Source organism: Azolla caroliniana, unplaced genomic scaffold (genome assembly GCF_043228905.1).
Source record: "Azolla caroliniana isolate FFs.n. ecotype wild unplaced genomic scaffold, voAzoCaro1.0.p SCAF_13, whole genome shotgun sequence".
Taxonomy (NCBI): domain Eukaryota; kingdom Viridiplantae; phylum Streptophyta; class Polypodiopsida; order Salviniales; family Salviniaceae; genus Azolla; species Azolla caroliniana.
This window is the reverse complement of record NW_028230448.1, coordinates 11,809,834-11,836,374: the sequence shown is the minus strand read 5'-3', so window position 1 is coordinate 11,836,374 and position 26,541 is coordinate 11,809,834. Positions and strand designations below refer to the sequence as shown.

Below are 26,541 nucleotides of genomic sequence, written 5' to 3'. Positions count from 1 at the left end.
ATGATTCTTCGAAACCATTACAAATGTCCGACTCAATCAGAACGATTATTCATTACGCCCATCTGGTGCCGTAGGGATCGAAATCGATTCGCTGAAAGACACTTGGTCATTCCATCTGCGTGATTATTGGTTGTAGATATCTTTTCGAGGCCGATTTTCCCTGAAATGACGCAGGCCCGAACAAAGTGATATCGAACGTCGATATGCTTCGAGGCATTGTGTTGGACCGGATTTTTCAATAGAGCGACAACGCCCTGACTGTTGCTATAGACAACTGGATCTGAGTTAGATTCGACTTGTCGAAACGTGTGCACTAGCCGGCAGAGCCATAGAGCTTCTTTCGCCGCATCAGACGTGGCTACGTATTTGGCCTCGATTGTTGATATGGCAGTGCACTCCTGAAGTTTCGACTTCCACGAGATTGCTCCATTGCCGAATTTGAAGCAGTATCCGGTTGTCGATTTTCGGTTGTCCACACAGCCAGCAAAATCTGAGTCAGTGTAACCGACTATGCATGAGTCTTTGTTCGGGCCGAAAAGAATGCCATAGTATTTTGTGCCCACTAGATATCTGAACACATGCTTTACTGCGTTCCAATGCGATCGGCCAGGGTTGTGCATGAATCTACTGACAACTCCTATAGCGTGAGCAATGTCAGACCGTGTCGTGACCATCGCGTACATCAGGGAGCCAACTGTGGGTGCATATGATACCAACTTCATAATTTCCCCCTTCGAACAGGATGTCGAGCAGTCTCGTTGAGACAGCCGAGTGCTAATGGGGAGCGGGGTCAAAGCAGATTTTGCTTATTGCATGTTGAAGTGTTCTAAGACACGTCAAATGTAGTCGGATTGAGACAAGAACAACTGCCTTCGATTTCGATTTCGACTTATCTTCATTCCGAGAATGTGTCTTGCCAAACCGAGGTCCTTCATGGCAAACTTCAACCATAGTTGCCAAACAAGTTCAACGAGCTCTCCGGCATGCCGACCAAAGAGTAGCATGTCGTCTACGTAGATGATGAGGAAGATGGAAGACCCATCTCAAACTGTTTTGGTGAAGAGACAATGGTCCTCATTGCTCTTTGAGAAGCTGACTGAGGGAATGAAGCCATTGAACTTCTTATACCATTGTCACGGTGCCTGTTTCAGGCCGTATAGACTCTTCTTGAGTCGGTAGACTAGATGTTCCTAACCAGGTACCACGAAGCCTTTCAGCTGCTCCATATAAATTTCCTCCTCTAGATCACCATGGATGAATGTCATTTTGACATCTAGTTGAATCAGCTCCAAGTCCTCGGTTGCCACAACACCAAGCATGAGTCTAAGGGTTGTCATTTTCAACATTGGTGAAAAGATTTCGTCGAAATCAATGCCATATTCCTGTTGAAAACCCTTAGCTACTAGTCTGGCCTTGATTTTTGGGGTGGCCAAATCAGACGTCTCTTTGACTCGATAGACCCACTTGCACGGAAGAGCATGTCGATTCTTCGAGAGCTCGACCAAGTCCCAAGTTTTGTTTGCTCAAATGGAGTTCATCTCGGACTCCATTGCCAGATGCCAGGTGGCTGAATCGACAGATGTCGATGCTTCTTCGTATGACATCGGTTCTTCGGCATCCGTAAAGAAGATTCCAAGAGAGTATCTCTCTAGGGTTCTGACAGTCTCTCGGATATTCGAGGTATGATTGGACTGGTCGCTTCGGGTATCAATGTCGGATGGTCCAGAGCCGAATCATTTGGTTGTGCCGGGTCGGTGTTGGAGGTTTCGGCTACCCATGAGGCCGACCTCATGTTGTGTGTTGGGCCTTCATGAAGGGTCAACACTTTGGAAAAACTTACCCTTCGAACTTCAATAGGCCTTTCGGTCGTCTTATGCATAGCCAACTCATTGAACACTACGTCCAAACTTTGGACGATCTATCTGTGCTCGGGTTCCCAGAGTCGGTACCGATTTCTCCATCTGGTCCATAACCAAGAAAAACACATTTCTTGGACCGTGATTCGAGTTTTCGGCGATCATCCTTCGGGATGAGGGCGTAGGCCTTGCACCCGAAAATCCTTAGTTTGTTGTAATTCGGCTTACTGTCAGTCCATAATTCCTGAGGTATTTGAAGTCCTACAAGCCTACTCCGCGACATATTGATTATGTGTATTGTCGTAAGTAGGGCCTCTGCCCAGAAACCATCCAATAGTCCGGAGTGTTGGAATATGGATACTATCCTTTCTTGAATTGTCTGATTCATCCGCTAGGTAATTCCATTCTGCCCCAGACTATAGGGTGTCGTATATTCACGTCGTATGCCGTGTTGTCAGCAAAATCTAATGAATTCTTCATATTTGAACTCTCCCCCATTGTCGGTCCGAAAGCATTTTAGTTTTCAGTCAGACTGATTCTCGACCATAGTGAGCCATTCGGAAAGGATTGAGAACAGTCGATCTTTGGTTTTGATCGGATAATCCCACACTTTCTGAGTTGAGTCCTCAATAACCCTGATGAAGTACATAGCACCGCCGAGAGACTGATGTGGCATAGGGCAACACACGTTCGAGTGGACCAAATCGAGTGGATTCAATTCTCTTGGTGTTGATGCCTATCTGTTTTCCATACTGGCAATGCTTGCAGAATTGATGATCAGAGAAGGAGAGTTTAGGGATGTATTCGGCTCTGGATAAATGCGTGATGTCGGCCTTGCTAAGGTGTCTGAGTCGTTTGTGCCGTAGTGATGACACGGGATTGTCGACCAAGAACAAGTCACCCTTTTCTAGTGTGACGTATAGCCAACGAATGTACTTTCGGTCCTCGAGCAAGCAAGAGGTTCCCCCTGTGGAGTGTCCACCCTCCTTATGAGAAGCCAACACGAATGTCTTCTTCATCAAGTTGTCCAATTGATATCAATGGTCTTGAGAGCTCAGGTACATGTCGAACATTGTGTAGTACCAATATAGAGCCACCCGGAAGGTTGAGCTCTATTGTGCCGATTTCGATGATAGCGCAATGTTGCGAGTTTCCAACTCGAACTGAGTCTGAATGTCGGGCCAAGTATTGCCGAAATTGGGATCGATGAGGGGTCACATGATATGAAGTGCCCGAATCCAAGAGCCATGTGCTCGATTCCTTAGTCATAAGCAGAACTTCTGATTCGATTGGATTCTCAATGGATAGTATGTTCGGGTCATTCGACAGTACTTAAGCTGAAGAGCCGACGTAATTGACCTCCTCAAGCCGGCCACTCTTCTTATCAGCTTGTTGAGCCTCATCGTTTTTTGCCTTCAGTGCATGGCAATCGACTTTGATGTGTCTAGGTTTCTTGCAATAATTGCAGACTCGATAATCCCGGGACTTGCTCCGACTTCCCTGGTTGTTCAGCTGCCGTGAAGAACCTCTTCCTCGGTTGTTCGATCGTTCGGTCGAACCTTGTACTACGTAAGGGTTGTTGGCCAAATCGTTGGCAAACGATTTGCTTCAAGTTGCTTCAGTCAGAATTGCGCTCGTGACTGAGTACTTAACGGCAGCAGTCGACACATTGCACACAATTGTAATGAAAGTTTCCCACGAAGGGGGGAGACTACTCATAAGCAATATTGCTCTTAGTTCATCTTCGATAGTCATCCCCTGAGCCGCAATTTGGGAACTTAAGCTTTCGTACTCATTCAAGTGTGCCTGGTCCAAGTCGGATTCCTTCATCCGAAGATTATAAATAAAGGTGTCGAATCATATATATCTTTGTAGCGGCTACCATCTTCTCATAAGTGTCTGACAATGTCTTCCATAGTTGAAAGGTAGTCGAACACGATTGCACCTTGAAGTACACAGACTCCGATAGGTGCATCCAAATGGTGGCTTGGACAATTCTGTCAAGCTTCACCCATTCAAGCAGCTTGTATCCTACTGGCGCATTTTCATTTTCAATGGGGTCGATTTGCCCTTTGACTATTAAATAGTCTTGCATTTGCTCATTCCAAAAGTTGAAGTTCGATCCGTCGAACTTCCTTTGACTCATCTCTAACGAGCCGGATATTGATGCCATTTGTGTCAGCTTGATAGACTTTGTTGGGAGTCAACCTTGAACAATGGTTGAGTGCAGCCGACCGGCTCACTCGATGTCGTTCTCGCCGAAATTGGACACAAGTCAAATCGATTTCGACTATTTGGAAAATTCTGTCTGGAGTGATTACATTCAATCGACTTAGTTGAATTGGACCTGAGTTTGCCGATTCGATTTCGAATGTCTATTTCCGAGATTTCCGAACACAGAGCATGTGCCAATTATCCAGGCCGATCCTACTTCAGGTGACTACAACAATGAGAGGAACAGATTCAATTAACCTTTCTGAATGTTGTCTAGCCAAATGAAGCACGGAAGGGGGTTGTTCTTGAAGCCCAAACTACTACGAGTGATTAGGGCGAGCGAGTAAATAGTGTCGATTGACCTAATCGATTGTCATCTAATCCGATGTAGCAAGATTAAGACAAGGCCTTCAGAAAACAAAATCTCACTCCGAGTAGCTACGATCACAGGGGTAAAGTACGGCCAATTGGCTTACTATAATGGTGATTTAGAACAATGGAGTGCAAGTTTTGCAGATGTTTCTCTTCAAAAAAAGATGATCTTGTAGGGAGTTGTCAGCCGAGATCTTCAAGGTGTACTGAGGAAGAGTTATTGATGGAGACTAAGTGGACGGCAACGGCAGAATTGAAAAACACCAAGCTCTGATACCAAATGTTGAGAACGTTGTCGTCTAGTGCGGAACAATGTCAGCACTCCTCTGTTGAGAAATCATTAACAAGTACAAGTCGAGATGATTTATGATTACAAGAAACTAAAATATGTAAGAAGATCCGCAAGAATGTAAGAGGAAGAGAACAAAACGTTAGCACAAGATGACCTTTATTGTTCAGGCTCAACAGCACAATATATAGAATGAACAACTACTACATCAACTTAGGTTACAAAGTTAGTTTATATACTGACTGACTTAGGGCAACTGCCCTTCTTAGTATTTACAAAGATGTCCTAAACCTAGTGTGTACAAATGGGACAATGTGAATACGTCCATTAGAGACCCGTATTTGACATGGGGACCAGCCCAGACGACAACGTTCAGTGGTTGTCGATATTATGTCACATTCATCGACGACTTCTCGACGCATGTTTGGATCTATCCAATGTGGCAGAAGAGTGAAGTGTTCGGACACTTCCAGAGGTTTAAAATGAAGTCGAAAAAGCCACAATTCATGCAGAAACCTCAAAATGTTCATCTCGACCACGCTAAGAGAGTACTGAGGTACATCCGTGGGACGATGGATTTCGGCATCCTGTACAAATCGGCTCATTCGACTCGAAAGGTACACAGATGCAAATTGGGGCGGTTACAAAGATGATCGACGATCCACATCCGGGTTCGTCTTCTCCCTCGATAGTAGAGCGATCTCTTGGAACAACAAAAAGCAGCCGACAGTCGCATTGTCGAGCACAACGGCCGAATACATGGGTGCGGCAGTCGCCACATGTGAAGCCGTCTGGCTGAAGCACATATTGAAGGATCTAGGCGTTCCCATCAAGGATCTGATTATCCTATACTGCGACAACATGAGTTGTATCTACCTGGCTTGGAACCTTGTAATCCACGCATAGACTAAGCATATCGAAGTGCACTATCACTTCATCCGAGAGCGTGTTCAAGTTGTAGATGTCAATTTACAACACATCAGCACGAATCTTCAGGTGGTTGACATCTTCAAAAAAACCTTGGGTGTCGACAAGCTACAGCAGTTCACTACGAACCTTGGTCTCTCGATCACCGACAAGCCGAGCTTGAGGGGGAATACAACATCGAATAGTAGCTAATCAGTCGATTGATGCCAACTAGAGGAGTCGAATCACGATGATAATCAAGAGTCAAAGTACGATGATAATCAAACCGAACAAAGAGCACAAAGCACCCGAACAGTCAAAATGGTGTCGACTAACCTTCCGAAAGCTAATTCGGCCGAATCGAAGATTTTCGAGGATCGAACCGAACCAACTTTTCGACATCCGGAAGTTGTGTTCGAAGGGGTGTGCTGAGAACCGAACTCAACTTCCCATAGAGATAGTGTTCACACTAGCCAGTGAAATCATTCTAGACTAGTTTTGTAATTAGTAGAAAGGGCACTTTCCCTAGACTAGTTGGTATTTAAAACAACTCCTTGTAACTTGTAGTTGGATGTAATTCTATTTTTCTAATACAACTTCTTGTTCTAAGCTCTCTCTCCCTCTCTCTACTTGACTTACGTGCACTCACACACATACACAGAGCTCGTTTCCGTTTCACAACACTACCTACGCCTCTCACTCTTTACACGTAGTCATAACGTTGACGAGGGCATTTGGTCTAGTGGCATGATTCTTGCTTTGGGTTTGAGAGGTCCCGAGTTGAATTCTCATAATGCCCCCGAACTGAAACCGATGAAGCAAGCTCGATTTCAGTTGTCAAAATGCAACTAGGGCATTTGGTCTAGTGGCATGATTCTCGTTTGGATGCAAGAGGTCTTGAATTCAATTTTCGAAATGCCCCCATTTTACTAACCTCGGCAAGAGGTCTTTGAGTTCAATTCTCAGAATGCCCCCGAGCTAAAACCGATGAAGGAAGCTCAAACTTGAACCGAGCAAAGACGAATTGCCAAACTATTTTTAAATAGTTTTACGGTTGGGTCTGGCTTCAACCAAACCATTGCTAGCTCCTAAAGAGAGTACACAATTACTTTGAATAATTTAAAAGAACTCTTATGAGCATGAACATGATTGTACATTGACATATGGATTTACTAAAATAATTCAAGTAGAATGATCAACTACAAGAGTTGATTAATGATATGACTAAACCATCAACCTCTTTATGTCCTTCCCAACAATTCCATTTGTCTCAAGCTTGTGGAGCATTTGTCACACAAAAATTTAAGTGCTTTACACATGAAATTATCTTCCAAAGTAATCGACAAGAATGCGTATGCCTTTCGCAAAGATAGAAGTACCTAATTGTAAGATGAGCAAAGGGATGAAACATTGTGCCTCCTCAAAAATCTATGACCATTGCAAGGACAGCTGCTTTAATATTATAGCAAGTAAAGTTTCTACATTTATTTCACCTTGCAACAATTCCAAATTTCAGTCAGAGCTCGTAATCAACAAGAAAGAGTTAAAAGTTAATGATTAATGTATCCATTAGCACCAGTCCCTGTTCTAATGCAGCATAACAATAAATTTGTATATCCATGCTGCTGTTATTTGTTGGCTCATAAGTATGCCAAATAGACATTATGACCCAACTCACCAGAGGACATAACATTCCCATGGTCAGAAAATACAGGCATACACAACCATCTATAACCCAAATAAGGCCTAAATCTAGTAAAGCCATGTCTTCTTCATAAACACATGTCGAGAGTTACAAACTTTATGAATATAAAGCCCCAAGACAAAAACGTAGAGAAAGACGGATAACTCAAAAGCTACAAGTACCAACATCAACAGCTCAACGTGCATGATAAACAACTTTGAGATTATCAGTATGAATGAAACAGGAAGCACTGAAAATGTATCAATCCCCCTAGCAAAATAGCTCCAAAAGGCATTCATACATTGTGCAAAGAATTCAACCCTGAGATTTAAATGGTTACCTAAAATATTAAACAGCGTGTATAGGTCAGAACAAGAAAAACGTTTCACAATATCTCTTGTGAACATCTCTTAAGATAGAAGTTCTAAAATGGATATTCGTTGTACATTCAGTATTAAAAACATGGATTAACAACAATGTTCCCTTATGTTACACTGATTCAAACTCTATATAAGAGGCATCTGGTAGGATCTCCAGCAAATCACGGTAAAAAACCATATACAGTAACCCAATAGAATAACTTCAGAAAATGTAAACTTTCGCCTGCATTACGTAGAACGAATTGCTCGAGTAGCAATGGTAAACTTTCATGAGCATCAGGGAAAGGTTTTCCTATGACGGAAAACTTCACTTGTCCCATGTTAATTGACAATACACTATCTATTATACCGACCTGCTCTGGCAGCCATTATGTCAATCTGTGTTTGTGCTTGAATTGCCCTCACCTTCTCCGCCATGGCTTTATGGAAAAATTGCTCTCTGGCCAAACTCCTCACATGTTTCAGATATGCATCTACTGGAATCGTTCCTTCTTGCATAGCTCGATCTAATGCATAGAAAATATCTTCAAGAGCAAGATCTGCACACGTACATTCCAATAATTGTTTTGAAAGAGCATCACAAGGCTCAAACACATCATCAATGTCAAATTCCATATTTGACTTCTTGTTTTCTTCAATCCATGTCTCGAGTACGTCGGTATTGGTGAGAATAAGTTGCAACTGATGCTCAAGAGCTTCTTTCTCACGTTGTAGGTTACGATATCCCTCATTGCATTGATCTCCTCTTTGTTTCAATACAGCTTGCAAGCTCATAAGCTTTTCCATATCTGCCGATTCCTTCTTCTTCTTCAAGGTATTCACATCATTCTGCACTCTATTCATGAGGGTAGAGATGGCATCTCTTCGGAAAGCTTCCGAAGAAGGATCGGAAACCTTGGATGGCAGATAAGATGATGAAGGACGAACTGAAGATGATAGAGATGAGGAATTCGGACGAATTGAAGACACAAAAGATGATGACAATGATGATGAAGATGATGTGGCAGAGGGATGATGATGATGTGGCATGGTCGGATAGGAACTACTAAGAGGTGGGGGCGGAGGATTATAGGAAGGGGGTTTTGAATACAAAGGTGGGTTTTGGCCAAAAATCAAGCTAAGTTCCCGAACAAGGTCGACGAGGGAGGATCGAGGGTAGATCCATGCTTGCAAATAAGGAACTGAGATCAAACCCGAAGGATCGACATGCGGATGTGGGCGCTTGACTATCATATCACGTGTCGGCGACACATACGCGAGAGGGGGGCATTTTGGGTATCTTTCAGGAAGCCAAATAGAGACAGGGATGTTGTACAATACCTTAAGATAGTACATCGGTATGGTGCCACAGGCTTGAAGGAGGGTCGCCACCGTTCCATCGTTATGTGTGAAAGACTCTGTTTTGATCTGAAGGCTTGGGAACTCTTGTGTGAGGCTGACTAAGTGATGGCGTATGGTGAGCTTCAGGTCTTCTTCGTAAGGCAAAGCATCTGGCCCAGCCTGTGGCAGAACTCTGTTCAGAAACTGCACCAGTTCTTGGGAGGAGGACGATGAGGGCGATGGTGTTGTTGATGGCGATGGCGATGGAGATGGAGATGGCGATGGAGTGGGCGGCGGCATCGATCGATCGATCGATGGATGGATGGACGGATCGATGGAGATTGATCAGAATACACAGAAAGAGATCGATGGAATCCCCTGTTTCGTTCGTTCCTGTACAAAAAGAAATACCTACTCCTCTCGCGCTCTCTGTCTCTCTCCCTTTTGTGTTTATCACAAATTTCCCTTCTTTCTCACGCTGTCTTTCTTTCTTTCTTTCTTTCTTTCTTTCTTTCTAAAGCAAGAGAAGGTGTCTCTTTCTTCTTCCTTCTTCCTTCCGTCTAATGGTCCAATGGAGACCACCACCACGTTCTCCCAATGACCAATCAATCAAGAACACTTCTCGCTCGCTCGCTTGTTCGCGCCTCGTATGACATCTCGTAGCCTCCTCATTACATACTACGTACGCGTAACTTCTTCTCCCACAATGTTCGTAACGTGGAGCTTATTCTCTTGGAAACCACAAAGGCAAAATATGGCGGTTAGCAAAAAACGGCTTGAGCCTCGTCTACGGAAGCTCCTGGTGTTTTAGCCCTGTAAAAAACGAACATGATGGATGGAACATTGACTCCTTCCTTTGCATATTTCACTCCAGCCCCCCAACAACCTCACAACATTGAGGTACGTCGTGGAGCGTCCCTCGATATTAATGTTGAACGAGCTAGGCAAAGCAAAGTCATCTCCATTTCATTTTGTGGATGGTTGTACGGTTGGGTATTGGATGGATAATGATGGTGCCATGTCACTCTGAATGCAAACCTAGATGGTTATATAACTAACATCTATAATTACCCTTATGTAAGCAAGCTTCTTCCTCACCTTCATGAATGGTCAATTGTCATGTCATGTTCGAAGAACAAAACAATCCTAGAACATTTTAAAACTTCCTAGAACTTGCTGAAACATTCTAAAAAATCGGGAGAAAACCTTAAAATGCTCCATGATCCACTATATAATGAAATCCCCTCATTCTGGTTCAACACCAGTCTTGCGTCCTACAAGTAATCTCTCACTTGTATCTTAATTGAACTCGAGCTTCCTTCAAGGTTTCAACTCGGGGGCATTTTGAGAATTGAACTCAAAACTTGTTCTCGAGGTTAGTAAAGTGGGGGATATTGCAAGAATTGAACTCTTGACCTCTCGCACCCAAAGCAAGAATCACACAACTAGACCAAATTCCCGTGTCACCATTGTAGGAATACATTATTTTAAAATCATGCCTTTGGTCACATTTTGACAACTGAACTCAAAGACCTTTTGTCAAGGTTAGTAAAATGGCAACGGGACCTCTCACACCCAACGCGAGAATCATGCCACTAGATCAAATGCCCTTGTCACCCTTGCAACTACGTTATTTCAAAATCATGGCACTACTCACATTTTGACAACTGAACTCAAAGACCTCTCCTCGAGGTTAGTAAACTGGGGGCATTCCGAGAATTGGACTCGGAACCTCTACCACCCAAAGCAAGAATCATGCCAATAAACCAAATTCCCTTATCATCATTAAAACTACGTTATTTCAAAATTATGCCACTAGTCACATTTTGACAACTAAACTCAAAGACATTTTGTCGAGGTTAGTAAAGTGGGATATTCTCAGAATTGAAATTGGGACCTCTCGCACTCAAAACAAGAATCATGCAACTAGACCAAAAGCCTTTGTCAACACTATAATTATGTTCAAAATCGTAAACTAGTCACATGTTTAGAATTAAACTCTTCCTTCACTGGTTTCAGCTCGGGGGTATTCCAAGAATTGAACTGAATGATCTCTTGTCGAGGTTAGTAAAGTGGGGGTATTCCGAGAATTAAACTGAGGGCCTCTGGCACCCAAAGTGAGAATGATGCCAGTAGACCAAATGAACTGAAAATCATCACATTTTGACAATTGAAGTCGAGCTTCCTTCATTGTTTCAGCTCGGCGGCATTCTGAGAATTGAACTCAAATATTTCTTCTCAAGGTTAGTAAAGTGGGGGCATTCCAAGAATTGAACTCAGATCCTCACGCACCAAAAGGGGAATCATGCCACCAGACTAAATGTCGTAGTTGCATTTTGACAACTGAACTCCATCTTTCAATGGTTTTAGTTCGAGGGCATTCCAAGAATTGAACTCAATGACCACTTGTCGAGGTTAGTAAAGTGGGGGCACTCCGAGAATTGAACTCAGGACCTCTCGCACCCAAAGCAAGAATCATGCCACTAGACCAATGCCCTTGTCACCATTATAACTCCATTATTTCAAAATCATGCCACTAGACCACATTTTGCCAACCGAAATCAAAGACCTTTTGTCAAGGTTAGTAAAGTGGGGGCATTCCGAGAATTGAACTCGGGACCTCTCGCACCCAAAGCGAGAATCATGCCACTAGACCAAATGCCCTTGTCAACATTGACAACTCAAAGACCTTTTGTTGAGGTTAGTAAATTGGGGGATTCCGAGAATTGAATGAAAGCGAGAATCATGCAACTAGACCAAATGGCTTTGTCAACACTATAATTATGTTCAAAATCGTAAACTAGTCACAATTTTAAAATTGAACTCGAGCTTCCTTCATTGGTTTTAGCTAGGGGGTATTCCAAGAATTGAACTCGGGACCTCTCACACCCAAAGCGAGAATCATGCCATTAGACCAAATGAACTCAAAATTACAAACAATCACATTTTGACAATTGAGCTCGAGCTTCCTTCACTGGTTTCAGCGCGAGGGCATTCCGAGAATTGGACTCGGGACCTCTAGCACCCAAAGCGAGAATCATGGCATTAGACCAAATGCCCTTGTCACCGTTGAACGCAATGACCTTTTGTTGAGGTTAGTAAAGTGGGGGATTCCGAGAATTGAACGAAAGCGAGAATCATGCAACTAGACCAAATGGCTTTGTCAACACTATAATTACGTTAAAAATCGTAAACTAGTCACAATTTTAGAATTGAACTCGAGCTTCCTTCATTGGTTTTAGCTGGGGGCATTCCGAGAATTGAACTCGGGGCCTCTCACACCCAAAGCGAGAATCATGCCACTAGACCAAATGAACTCAAAATTATGAGTTTTTTTTTCAAAAGACCTCAAAATTACAAACAATCACATTTTGACAATTGAGCTCAAGCTTCCTTCACTGGTTTCATATCAGGGGCATTCCGAGAATTGAACTCGGGGCCTCTAGCACCCAAAGCAAGAATCATGCCACTAGACCAAACACCCTAGTTTCATTTTGACAATAGAACTTAATATATCAATGGTTTTAGCTTGAGGGCATTCCGTGAATTGAATTCAAAGACCGTTGAGGTTAGTGAAGACCATTGAACTCTCGCACCCAAAGCGAGAATCATGCCACTAGACCAAATGCCCTTGTCACCATTATAAATACGTTATTTCAAAATCATGCGATTAATCACATTTTGACAACTGAACTCAAAGACCTTTTGTCGAGGTTAGTAAAGTGGGGGCACTCCGAGAAATGAACTCGTGACCTCTCGCACCCAAAGCAAGAATCATGCCACTAGACCAAATGCCCTTGTCCCCATTATAACCATTATTTCAAAATCATGCCACTACTTATATTTGTTACTGTACGAGATGTACGGGTGATTGATAAGTGTGATAAGTGAGGGTGAAAGATGTAATATGTGATTTTATACAATTATGAGTGTGAATGTAAGTGTGAGTGTGGTAGATACAAAGAGGTGTGAGTGAGTGACTAGGTGTGAATGCCAAGGGGGCTTGCACCCTTGTGGATCTACCCCTTTGTACCTATTTAACCCCCTATGGGGAATGAATGAATAGAGAATAACCCTTTCTCTCTCAATCTCTCTCTTGTCATCTCTCTTCTATCTCCCCTTACGTTGAACCCCCTTGGGAGGGGGGTGGAGCCATTCTAGGCACCACCCCCCACCCCGCAATGCTTCTTGATGCACGCCATCTCTCTCACCATCAATCCATCCCATAACGTTGTCGCGAAGTTTCGGGCACGTGTGTTACTTGGGCGGGACCATGGGGGTCTCGAACTAGGGAGTACTCAAGGGATAGAGAGGTCCCAAGGTTTGCTTTACGACAATACTACTTCCTGACCCCTTCCCGAGCAAGGTCTCGTTGCCCTTTGTTTTGTGAGGCCGGTGGCTCTCGTTGATCACGACTACCAATTTATGTCGCGAAGTTTCGTGCACATGTGTTACTTGGGCGGGACCACGGGGGTCTTGGACTAGGGAGTACTCAAGGGATAGAGAAGACTCGAGGCTTGCTTTACGACAATACTACTTCCCGACCCCTTCCCGACCAAGGTCTCGTTGCCCTTTGTTTTGTGAGGCCGGTGGCTCTCGTTGATCACGACTCGTCGACCTTCTGAGATCATCGTACGAGGCAAGTGACCAAATGAGTACAAGCAAGATGAGCATGCAACATGAACACACAAGGGGACGATAACACAAACACGAATGTCCGTACGTCTTTATGAGGAGGAGAGGTGCATGGGCGTGCCTGAACGCTCCCTCGTCACAAGACGTCGAACGTACAAGGAAGACACAAAACACATGCACAAAATGCTCGTATGCCTTTATGAGGAGGAGAGGTGCATGGGCAAGCCCGAACGGTCCCCTCGTCACAAGACGGCCGAACGTACAAGGAAGACGCAAACACACGCACAAATGCTCGTACGCCGTTATGAGGAAGAGAGGTGCATGGGCAAGCCCGAACGGTCCCCTCGTCACAAGACGACCAAACGTACAAGGAAGACACAAACACACGCAGAAATGCTCGTACGCCTTTATGAGGAGGAGAGGTGCATGGGCAAGCCCAAACGGTCCCCTCGTCACAAGACGGGCGAACGTACAAGAAAGACACGAATAAAGAAAGAAGGAGAGAAAGAAACACGAACGATATTGACCAAAGAGTTAAATACGTGTTCGATTCTAACGCAAGAGAACCCTTTATAAAATAGGGTTTTGTTTACAATGGCAACTTATAGTTAACCACAAGCTCAATCAAAACATAAATATTAAATGCCCTTAGAGACAAGGCAAAACCGAACACGGCGAAGATGAACACACAAGCACCACCAAAATGCTAATCCCAACGAACCACGACCACCCGAACGGCGAGCACACGGGCTCGCAACGACAAACAAAGCGGAGCAACGTCGAACCAACGAAGCTTAGGCTCACGAGCACTTCGAGTGCCGACGCGAATAAGACGAGCACGTGGCGATGGGGGGATGAAGGGGTATATGAGATGAAGAAAAGTGGTGAATAAGGAGATGAAGAGCTTCAAAGGAAAATTGGCGATAGTCTCCTCCTCCCAAAACCTCCTCCCGAATGAGCTCCCTTCGACCTCCTTTTATAGGAAAAAAAGAAGGGGGGGTCGCCAAATTTGTCTTCAATTAAAAAGGAATAAAATTCCTTAAATCACGCTGCAATGTAAAACTAGATTTGAACCGTGCACCTCTAGATAGCAATTAATGTAACTATCCACTAGCCCACTAACTCTCTCTTTTATAACATATAATTCTATCTCTATAAATTAATAGTCTGTCTCCCCTCTACCTTTTATCTCTCCTCTTACTTTTTGCACGAGCTCCTATACCCTCTTTCCACCCTTTTTTTTCCTTTTTATTTTGCATATGCACAATTAATCGCCTTTGTGTGCACACACATTGCACATGCACATTTTGACCCCCCCCTTTTGCCGATTTTTCCCACCCTCGAGCACGCCACATCACGACATCCGCCCCCACCAAACCGCACATCCTCCGGTATGTGCCAAGAATGGCGGGTTGAGGGTGGTCAATAGTTCATTTCCTCCTCCTCATTGACCCTGTGGCTTGTTGTTTGCTCGCCTTTATCTTCGTCAAGGTCATCGAGGTTTGGCTCCTTGTCGTGTCGCTTTATGAAGATTTTGATCCGCTTCCCGGCTATTGGTATAGCCAGCTTAGTCCCATCGAGTTCAGTGAGATGGTAGGTAGCATTATCGTTTGCACTCGTTACCACGTACAGCCCGAACCATCGCTTTGCAAATTTCCGCATCGAGCTATGTTGATTGTCGAGACTACTATCATATACAATCACCCAGTCTCCTTCGATCTTCTGAGGGCGTAGTCGGTGTGTCTTGTCGAATCGGGCTTTGTTACTTAGCCTAGCCACTTCTAACCTCTCCTTTGCCAACTCCAAGTCTTCGGGTCTTCTCTCAAGTTGCCTTATCCTTGTGGCTAGAAGCTCTTCTCGACTCATCTCGTTTTCCCACGGCATCGCTACCCATGAAGCGATCGTGTCTTCAATGGGCATCACCGGCTTTTGTCCGTACATGAGTTCAGCTGCATGAAACTTGTAACTGAGCTATGAGTTGTTCTGTCGGCCCACAAGGCATAAGGTAGTAACCGAGGCCAATTCCCGACTCGCCCATCACAAGCTCGTACAATGGCTTTTATGATAGGCCCGTGTCCGCGTTCTATCTTTCCATTAGCCTCCGGGTTATAAGCGGTCGTGAGAGAGAGCTTCACTCCAAGTTGGTCAAAGAGCTCTGTAGCTTCATGAGCGTTCAACTCTCCTCTGTCGGCCACTATCTTTCCCACACATCCGTACTGACAGATGACATCCTCGAGTAAGAATTTACACACCCCCGTCGTCGTTTTGTTTGCTAAGGCTCGCACTTCTACTTGGTTTGTTAGGTCTTCTCTTGCTAGCACCAAATATTTCATTTGGCCCACTCCCATCGGCATCGAAACCAAATCCACCATCCATTTGAAGTGTATGGTGAGTGGGTAGGTCGGGTGCAACTCGTCCCTATGGTGTATGTTGGAGTGTATTTGGCAGCTTTCACACGTCCCCACGAAATGGGCGACATCCTTGTACATTCCCGGCCACCAATACTTCTCCTTTAACTTCTCAAATGTTGCCCACGTTCCTCTATGGCCCGCCCAAGGACTCTCGTGGAACTCAGACACCAATGTTGTCTGGTCTTCTTCCTTTATGACCACTCGTTGTGGTGTCCCCGTCCTTCTCTTTGGGTGCCTCTAGAGGAATCCCCCTCGTAGGAAGTACTTGTACGCTTTCTTTCGAACTCTCTGTGCTTCCTGCTTTGACCATGAACTATCCACCGTCATTGAGCTTAAGAACTTGCCAATGTGTAGCCACTCCCCTTCGTATTCACTTTCGTTGAAGGCGTGGAGCACTCGCACATCTCGATCATCTATAGACGCTTGGGCCGTCTTAAAGAAGTCAAGAGCGACATCCTCATCTTCAGACACCATGTCGCTTTCGCCCTCGAACCTTGCCCTCGATAGCAAATCTGCCATGGCATTGTTCTTCCCTGAAATGTGGTGAATCTCCGGGTTCATGGATTTGATGTAAGCAATCCATCTTAGCATAGCTAGGTCAGGTGTTGCACACCCCGAAACCATCCCTAGGATTGGAAGGCAATCCGTCTCTATTACCACCTCAGACCCAATTAGGTAATCTTTATCCGCCTTCACTGCGGACACAATACCCCAAAGCTCACGTTTTACTTGGGCGTATCCTCGTTGTCGCTCGCTTAAGACCTTGGATCCGAACCGGATGGCATAGCGTGTACCATCCTCTCCTTCTTGGTTGATGACCTATCCGATCCCTGTTGGACTCGTATCTACCGTCACGTAGATGGGCACCCCTTCCTTGTATACGGCTTTTCGTAAAGCTGGTGCCGCTACCAACATTCCTTTGAGCCTCTTCATTGCCTCTGTGTGCTCTTCCTCCCACTTGAACTTCCGCCCCTTCTTGAGTAGCCCATACAAGGGCTCGGCTAGGTGAGCATAGTGCGGGATCCAAATGTGGTAGAATGCACAGGCACCAAGAAATCGCCTCACCTCTGTTTGCGATTTACATTCTTCTCTTATGTTTGTGATGGCGTCCACCTTTGCCGGGGATGGCTTCCGTCCGTACGCCCCGCACAAGTGTCCCACCACAAGGATCTTCGGTTGGCCGAATGCCGATTTCTCACTCGAGAAGGTCAAGCGTGCATCTTCGAGTCTTTGTAGAACCTTCTCGCAATCGGAGATGTGATATGCCACAAAACGTCTGCACTCATCCTCGTCCAAGGTTTCATCTTTCTCTGCTTCAAAGCACCCTTTTATGGGGATGTCATCGAGGAACAGCATGGTGATGTCAGGGATGCAATCTCTCAATACCTTGTTCATTGCATTTACCATGTGGGCTACAGAGTTAGTGCCTCCTTGTGGCAAGGTACACATTCGCACTAGGCCGATAGGGGTCCGCATCGTCGTGATGTCCCTACTCTCCACAACTAGTTGGAATTGATCATAACCCGAGTATAGATCACCGATTGAATAAATAGACCTTCCAGCGAAGGCCTCGGCGAATTCGTCAACGCTCGGTCTGACCTCGGCATTTCGAATTGTCACTTGATTAACAGGTTGTAGGTCCTGGATGAAGCGTAATGTGCCGTTCTTCTTTGGCACAGTGAACCACCGATTCGAGTATGGGGCGCTTGATGGCTCGAGGATACCCATCTCGATCTTTTCCTTTAGTAGCTCAATCAACGTCGGGATGTGAGCTCTTGGAACGGGGATTGGCTTGATGTTCCACGGTACATGCGGCACCGTAAAGATCACCATTGGCTCCACGATCTTAGGGTTTACACACCCTATCTCACCCGACGAGAAGGCGAAAGCCCTTCCGTGGCTTTCGATCATCCTTCTAAATCTCTCCTCCTCCCTAGGCAATAGGAAGCCACCCCCACCAATCCGGAGCTTCTGTCGCGTCTCGTCGGTGAATCGATGCCCTATGCCTCGTGGGTCCCGCAAGCTAGGATCAGCCGCTACCCCCTTTATCCAATCCCAACTATCGTTAGGCAATGGGGCAGCCACAGGCTTCACCTTCTTGTCCACGGTCTTGTACTTTGTTTGCACCTTGACCGTCCTCACTTCCTCAATCAACTGCCCAAGCTCTTCGATGGCGGTGTACATGTCAACTGAGTTGACTGGAATTACCTTGTCTTCATTGAGGCCCGAAACGACTACCCTCTCCATCTCTCTGAGAGTGTCGTCGAACGAGACTGCCTCCATGGCGCCGCTTATGATGTCATCTTCCCCCAATAAATTACATTGTTTGAGATACCTTTCGTATCTCTTGGCCCTAGACTTATCTCTATCACTTAAACTAGTAATTTTACAAGCTCCATTTTCGGAGAACCAAAATTTTTTCCTATTACATTTAATAGTTTTACAAGGGTTTAGGGTCTTAGTTTGCCTCGGGCTATTGCGGCCCCACTCTTTAATAGCCCGAATCAAAAATCCTCTCGGTTATCCCCTTTGAGGGAGGCTCGATTGCGCTCATGGTTGGGCCTCACTGTAAGGAATTGGACCGAATGCTTCCCATCTTGGTTCTTGACCCTCGCATATGCCGACCCGTTGTCTAGCACCTTCGTCTCCATACGAGCCGCCGTGATGTATGGTTCACCCAAGATGACCGGGTGCGAGGACATCTCTTGAACAAAATTTTTTTGATCTATTTCTACGTTCCCCACCTTCACACGTACATTTGGGCAAGCCCCGTATAGCTCCTCGGTTGCTCGGGTCTCCGCTCTAATCTTCCACCCGTGCTTCGTGTTGATCGGCCACTTTCCCTTTTTATAAAAGTCCATGGACATAAGGTTGATCTCAGAGCCATGGTCGATCAATGCTACCATCGGCTCTTTTACATCTCCGACCCATACTGGTGTCTCCGTTGTTGCTCTCGCCCAATGCGGCCTCGTGTAGTGACTGTCCGCATAGTCTTCGTCTTCCTCGGGGACCTCAATTGACAATGCATTTACAATCGCGGGTTTTGCCACTTCTTGCTCCGTTGAGAGCCGCTTCCTCTTCATTAGGTTGATGATGACCTCGTGGAATTCTTTCTTGGCAATTTCGAGGACCTCTCGCAGAGTAAACTCTACGCGACTATCGAGGATCCTCTCCTCCACTACCTTCTTCAAGTCTGTTGCTTGTTCGATCTCCGAGCAAAGCTTGAAATTGGGGGGGTTCCCCTTCTCTTTCCATCTTTCGTCGCGTGCTTGAGACTGGTTCGGCTCTTCCCTTCTTCGTGCACCTCGAGCGTCGTATTTCCTTGATGAACCGGCTCCCTCGTCATTTCCTACCTTCTTCTCTTCTACCATTACTTCGTAGTTTTGGCAAGCGGCTTCCACTAAGCCTGTCTTTTCTTCCACCAGATCCTTCCACCTGGTTGCTTCTTGGACCCTTCTTTCCGCCTCGTCTGCTTCTTCTCTTTTGAACTTCCCCTTAGAGAGGCTTCCAAGGATTGACGGCCAAAAGTCAAACTCTTTCTCCTCTTGCCTCCTCACCTCTTTCCCCACTCGGATCCCAGCCGACGCCGAGTAGTAGACGGCTTCAACATGTCGTGCTTCGGCCTCCTCCATTAGCCTTCTCATGCCCCCTCGGCCTTGATTCAATCCTAAGGGGCGCCTTGTCTCCGTCGAATAGACCCTATTGTTCCAAAGATAGACAATATCCTTTCTTAGGGCCTCTTGAAAGTCTCCACACTCCCTTCGTAGGTGGTCGGGGTTGTCGCACCACATACATCTTTGCGCGAACGGGGGACGTCGATCTTGAGGGCCGCCACTCTCTCTCCTAGCTTGCGCTATTTGGAGATCTCGCACCATCTTTGTGAGCTCGTCTATTGCCGACCCTCCCGACGGTGCTTCAACCACGTTTCTCTCGAGGATGAACCTTGCATTTGCTTGCTCTCTTTCTTCAGGTATTCTACCACCCCTGGGTTCGTGTGTCTCACTAATGGAGCCTGTGGATGTTTGGCTGCTCAACGGAGACCCGTCATTCCATTCCCTTCTCTTATCGAAGCGGCTACAAACCCGTTTTACCATAGCCCAATCCGTCGTGAGCCCATCATCAATTTCGAGGAGGGACCCCACCTTCTCTTGGTCTCGTGCATCAACAGTCTTTATGAATAGTAGGACCTTGCTTGTGTCAAGCACCATCCTATCGAGCATCGAGAGTCGCGCGAAGCGCTTCTCAAATTCTTGTAAAAGTACCATAGTATTTCTCCCCTTGTCGGGAAGCTCAACCCACTCCATTAGATCCCTTTTCGAAATTCTGAGTGAGTCATCAAGGTCGTACTTCTCGAGGAGTCTTTCTTCGAACTCCACCCAATTGCAACAGTCCGCTTGGATCTCGAGTACCTCCGCGTGGATACTCGGCGTTAACACTCTAGAGAATCCGGTTAGCCGCCTATCTTCAGGGACGTTTTGCATAAGCATTTCGGCCTTATAGGCATCCAAGTAGCTCGTGATATCTCTTCCATTGAACTGACCCATTGTGCTAACCACCGTCTCTATGGCCCGGTCTAGGCCGGTGATGCCTTCTCGGGCATTTACCAACCGTTCCACCACCGCCGCCATCGCTTCAACGAGTTCTCCTCCTCGCATCTTGGTTCTCCCTTGCCGCCCTTTCACATCGGGTTCACTAATTAATTGTGCATATGCAAAATAAAAAGGAAAAGAAAGGGTGGAAAGAGGGTATAGGAGCTCGTGCAAAAAGTAAGAGAGAGGAGAGATAAAAGGTAGAGGGGAGACAAACTATTAATTTATAGAGATAGAATTTTATAATTGTAAAAGAGAGAGTTAGTGGGCTAGTGGATAGTCACATTAATTGTTACCTAGAGGTGCATGGTTCAAATCTAGTCTTACATTGTAGCGTGATTTAAGGAATTTTATTCCTGTTTCATTGAAGACAAATTTGGCGACCCCCCCTTTTCTTTTTTTCCTATAAAAGGAGGTCGAGGGGAGCTCATTCGGGAGGAGGTTTTGGGAGGAGGAGACTATCGCCAAATTTCCTTCGAAGCTCTTCATCTCCTTATTCACCACTTTTCTTCATCTCATATACCCCTTCATCCCCCCATCGCCACGTGCTCGTCTTATTCGCGTCGGCACTCGAAGTGCTCGTGAGCCTAAGCTTCGTTGGTTTGACGTTGCTCCGCCTTGTTTGTCGTTGCGAGCCCGTGTGCTCGCCGTTCGGGTGGTCGTGGTTCGTTGGGATTAGCATTTTGGTGGTGCTTGTGTGTTCATCTTCGTCGTGTTCGGTTTTGCCTTGTCTCTAAGGGCATTTAATATTTATGTTTTGATTGAGCTTATGGTTAACTATAAGTTGCTATTGTAAACAAAACCCTATTTTATAAAGGGTCCTCTTGCGTTAGAATCGAACACGTATTTAACTCTTTGGTCAATATCGTTTGTGTTTCTTTCTCTCCTTCTTTCTTTATTCGTGTCTTTCTTGTACGTTCGCCCGTCTTGTGACGAGGGGACCGTTTGGGCTTGCCCATGCACCTCTCCTCCTCATAAAACGTCCTCCCGAATGAGCCCCCCTCGACCTCCTTTTATAGGAAAAAAAGAAAAGGGGGGGTCGCCAAATTTGTCTTCAATGAAAAAGGAATAAAATTCCTTAAATGACATTATAATGTAAGACTAAATTCAAACCGTGCACCTTTAAGTAATAGTCAATGTGACTATCCACTAGCCCACTAACTCTCTCTTTTACAATATATAATTCTATCTCTATAAATTAATAGTCTGTCTTCCCTCTACCTTTTATCTCTCCTCTCTCTTACTTTTTGCACGAGCTCCTATACCCTCTTTCCACCCTTTCTTTTCCTTTTTATTTTGCATATGCACAATTAATCGCCTTTGTGTGCACACACATTGCACATGCACATTTTGACCCCCCCTTTCGCTAGTTTTTCCCACCCTCGAGCACGCCACATCACGACAACGCTCATCATCCTCATCAAACATACCATCTTCATCACCAATCATCATTATGATTATCATTAACCCTAACCCTAAAACCTACAACACTATTTGGCGACCCCCCTTTGGAAATGGAGTCGACGAATGATCCGCGACAATATGTTATGCGAGAGGAAGTCACAGAATGATAGGCAATAGAAGTATGTGCGAGAGAGCGCGAAATCGAATCGACAATGTGCGAGAACTGGTGGAAATGTAAGAAAGAACAATGGCGCGATGACTATTCGCTGCTGAAGTATGCAAGAAAAGCAGCAAATGATGGCAATGATGTGGGAATTGACAATATGTACAAGTGAGTGAGAAATTGAAGATTGACAATGTCTTCATCACAAGTGTCGAAGATGGAGAGAGGTCGGAATGGCCGGACAATGGCCGGAATAGCTAGACAGTCGTTAGAGTGGCCGAACGGTGACGGCCAGACAACCAACAGCCGGAGCGGTGGCTGAACAGCTAATGACTAGAGACCGGCCGGACAGGGCCGACAAAGACAGTGACAACAACGACCAACAACGACAAGACATGGATGAACCAAGAGACAGATAGCAAATGGTGTCGTACAATGGAAGCGGTGGTGGCAATAGAAGGAAATGAAACAAAACAAGGAAGGAGGAGTAGGGATCGTGAAACAGGACACCGGAGATGGAGAAGCAGAAACTCACACAAACAGGAAAATATGGACACATAGAGGAGGAAACAGAAAGATGACCCAAAGCTACCACCAAAACAAAAGAAGAGAAAGAGACGTTGAAGAAGAAGAAGACAAAGACAGAAGAGGAAGAAAAGGAAGTTAGAAGACGAGACAAAAAGAGGAGGAGATAGAAAGATACATACAAATGGACAAGGAGCAAGAACGAACAAGACTAAGAATTAAACAGGAAATAGAAAAAGAGAATAAAAGAAAGATAGGGGCAATTGAGAATTTTAAAAAAACATGAGGGTACATAATACAATTTTCAAAACCTAAGGGCATTGTCATTTGTTTAGAAAATTTGAGGCTACAATATCTAAAATTAAAAAACTCATCCACCTAAAGAAATGGACGTGATCGACCACGACAACTCACACAAAATTAAAGGAAGAACACACATACACACAACGTCTTTTTTATGACCCAAATGATGTTACCGAAGTTCGTGAACCGATAGAACGGGAATGTTCGTGTCGATGAAGATTCACTGACCGACGGAGATGTTTGAATCAAGCGCTCCGATCGAGGGAGTCGATTGTTAATGTTACCGAAGTTCGTGAACGACAGAACGAGAATGTTCGTGTCGATGAAGATTCGCTGACCGACAAAGATGTTCGAGTCAAGCGCTCTGATCGAGGGAGTCGATCGTTGAGAGGACCGATGGAAATTCCGATCGAAGAAAGATTATGATCAAGGCATGTGGGATCGACGTGCAAGGCACTCTCCCACGGGCATGCCATATTGTGTTACCATACGAGATGTACGGGTGATTGATAAGTGTGATAAGTGAGGGTGAAAGATGTGATGTGTGAGTGTGGTAGATACAAAGAGGTGTGAGTGAGTGACTAGGTGTGAATGCCAAGGGGGCTTGCACCCTTGTGGATCTACCCCATTGTACCTATTTAACCCCTTATGGGGAATGAATGAATAGAGAATAACCCTTTCTCTCTCAATCTCTCTCTTGTCATCTCTCTTCTATCTCCCCTTACGTTGAACCCCCTTGGGAGGGGGGTGGAGCCATTCTAGGCACCACCCCCCACCCCGCCGCAATGCTTCTTGATGCACGTCATCTCTCTCACCATCAATCCCATAACGCTCATCATCCTCATCAAACATACCATCTCCATCACCAATCATCATTATCATTAACCCTAAAACCTACAACAATATTTTGACAACTGAACTTAAACTCAAAGACCTTTTGACATGGTTAGTAAAGTGGAGGCGTTCCTAGAATTGAACTCGGGACCTCTCGCACCCAAAGCGAGAATCATGCCACTGGTCACATTTTTGAACTTTATCTTCCTTTAAGGTTTCAACTTGGGGCCATTCCAAGAATTGAACTGAAAGACCTCTTCTCGAGTTTAGTAAACTAGGGGCATTCCAAGAATTGAAATTGAGACCTCTCGTACCCAAACCGAGAATCATGCCACTAGACCAAATGCCCTAGTCGTAGGTTGAGAAGTGAACTCAACCTTTCAATGGTTTTAGCTCAAGGGCATTCTGAGAATTGAACTCAAAGACCTCTTGTCAATGTTAGTAAACTTGGGGCATTCCGAGAATTGAACTCAAAGACCTCTTGTCGATGTTAGTAAACTTGGGGCATTTTGAGAATTGAACTCGGGACCTCTCACACCCAAAGCAAGAATCATGCCACTAGACCAAATGCCCTAGTCATATTTTGAGAAGTGAACTCGACCTTTCAATGGTATTAGCTCAAGGGCATTCGAAAGGATCATGACACTCACATTATGACTCGAAAGGATTTGAACTCGAAAGGATTTGAACCCACGACCTTGTTGTACACATGTCAAATCCTTAACCATTGTATTAATATTCTTATATGTATAGTCTCTAGAATATGAAATCTAATATCATAGGAATATTCTATATTACTCTACATTCTAGAATGACCTAGAATATTCTAGAGTGTTCTATACCACTAGAACCTTCTAGAATACTCTAGAGATCTTCTAGATTACTCTACATTCTAGGATAACCTAGAATATTCTAGAGAGTTCTCTATTACTTATAAATAGGGATCTACCACCCATCCCAAACCTAAATTGGTTCAAACTGTCAAATTCTGAGAATTGAACTCAAAGACCTCTCGTAGATGTTAGTAAATTGGGGGCATTCCGATAATTGAACTCGGGACTTCTTGCACCCAAAGCGAGAGATCATGCCTCTAGACCAAATGGACTTGTCACAACTGTAACCATGTTATTTCAAAATGATGCCATGCCACTAGTCACATTTTGATAACTGAAATCAATGACCTTTTGTCAAGGCTAGTAAAGTGGGGACATTATGAGATTTGCACTTGGGACCTCTCGCACCTAAAGTGAGAATCATGCAAGTAGACCAAATGCCCTTGCTAACATTGGAACTCGAAATCATAAACTAGTCACATTTTGACAATTAAACTCGAGATTCCTTCACCTTGAGCTTGGGGGCATTCCAAGAATTGAACTCAATGACCTTTTGTCGAGGTTAGTAAAATGGGGGCATTCCGAGAATTGAACTCGGGATGTCTTGCATCCAAAGCGAGATTCATGTCACTAGACCAAATTCCCTTGTGATTGTTCATTGAATTCAAAGGCCTTTTGTCAAAGTTAATAAAGTGGGAGCATTTTGAGAATTGAACTCAGGACCTCTCGCATCAAAAGTGAGAATCATGCCATGAGACCAAATGCCCTATTCACATTTTTATGATTGAACTTTAACTTTCTTTGACAGTTTTAGTTCAAGGGCATTTCGAGAATTGAACTCAAAGACCTCTTGTCGAGGCTAGTAAGTGAGGGATATTCTGAGAACTGGACCGAAAGCAAGAATCATGGAACTAGACCAAATCTTGGTCTTTGAGTTCAGTTGTCAAAATGTGACTAGTGGCATAATTTTTGAAATAGCATAGTCATAATTTTTTCAAGGGCATTTGGTCTAGTGGCATGATTCTTGCTTTGGGCGCAAGAGGCCCCGAGTTCAATTCTCGGAATGCCCTTAAACTAAAACTAGTGAAGGAAGCTCGAGTTCAATTGTCAAAATGCGAATAGGGCAATTGGTTTTGTTGCAAGATTTTCACTTTGGGTGGGAGAGGTCATGGTTCAATTCTCAAAATGTTCCCACTTTACTAACCTTGATGGAAGGTTTTTTAGTTCAATTGTCAAAATATGAATTTGACCAAGAGCATTTGGTCTAGTGTCATGAATCCCGGTTGGGTGCGAGAGGTCCAAAGTTCAATTCTCGGAATGCCCCTAAAATCTACGAGAGATCTTCGAATTTAGTGCATTAGATTATCAAACAACAATGAAAAGGGCATTTGGTCTAGTGGCATGATTCTTGCTTCGGGTGCAAGAGGTCCCGAGTTCAATTCTCGGAATGCCCCACTCTGCTAAAATCAATGAGAGGTCTTTGAAATACGACAAATAATGAAAAGGGAATTTGGTCTAGTGGCATGATTCTTGCTTCAGGTGTGAGAGATCCCAAGTTCAATTTTTGGAATGCCCCACTTTGTTAATCTTAATGAGAGGAGGTCTTTGAGTTCACTTCTCAATAGGTGACTACTTTACCAATTTGAACATAGTTATGGTCTAGTGGCCTGTTAGTAATCTTAACGAGAGGTCTTTGAGTTCACTTCTCAATAGGTGACTACTTTACCAATTTGAACATAGTTATGGTCTAGTGGCCGGTTAGTGATTGGATATTTCAGGTTTGAAAACTCCTGAACTGGTTTGGTTGGCCCATCCAAGCCAAC

General features: G+C 44.8%; 4 non-coding genes and 1 pseudogene across 4 annotated transcripts; 2 read left to right on the top strand and 3 right to left on the bottom strand.

Annotated features, from left to right (window-relative positions):
- Nucleotides 1-7,743: 7,743 nt before the first annotated feature.
- On the bottom strand, nucleotides 7,744-9,390 carry LOC147856122 (protein ELC-like pseudogene; annotated as a pseudogene).
- Nucleotides 9,391-11,613: 2,223 nt separating this feature from the next.
- TRNAP-UGG (transfer RNA proline (anticodon UGG)) lies at nucleotides 11,614-11,685 on the bottom strand. The gene has a single exon. It is a non-coding gene; the product is annotated as a tRNA-Pro (tRNA).
- A 748-nt stretch (nucleotides 11,686-12,433) lies between these two features.
- TRNAP-UGG (transfer RNA proline (anticodon UGG)) lies at nucleotides 12,434-12,505 on the bottom strand. The gene has a single exon. It is a non-coding gene; the product is annotated as a tRNA-Pro (tRNA).
- Nucleotides 12,506-25,716: 13,211 nt separating this feature from the next.
- TRNAP-UGG (transfer RNA proline (anticodon UGG)) lies at nucleotides 25,717-25,788 on the top strand. The gene has a single exon. It is a non-coding gene; the product is annotated as a tRNA-Pro (tRNA).
- Nucleotides 25,789-26,100: 312 nt separating this feature from the next.
- TRNAP-CGG (transfer RNA proline (anticodon CGG)) lies at nucleotides 26,101-26,172 on the top strand. Its single transcript has one exon. It is a non-coding gene; the product is annotated as a tRNA-Pro (tRNA).
- The last annotated feature ends 369 nt before the right edge of the window (nucleotides 26,173-26,541 follow it).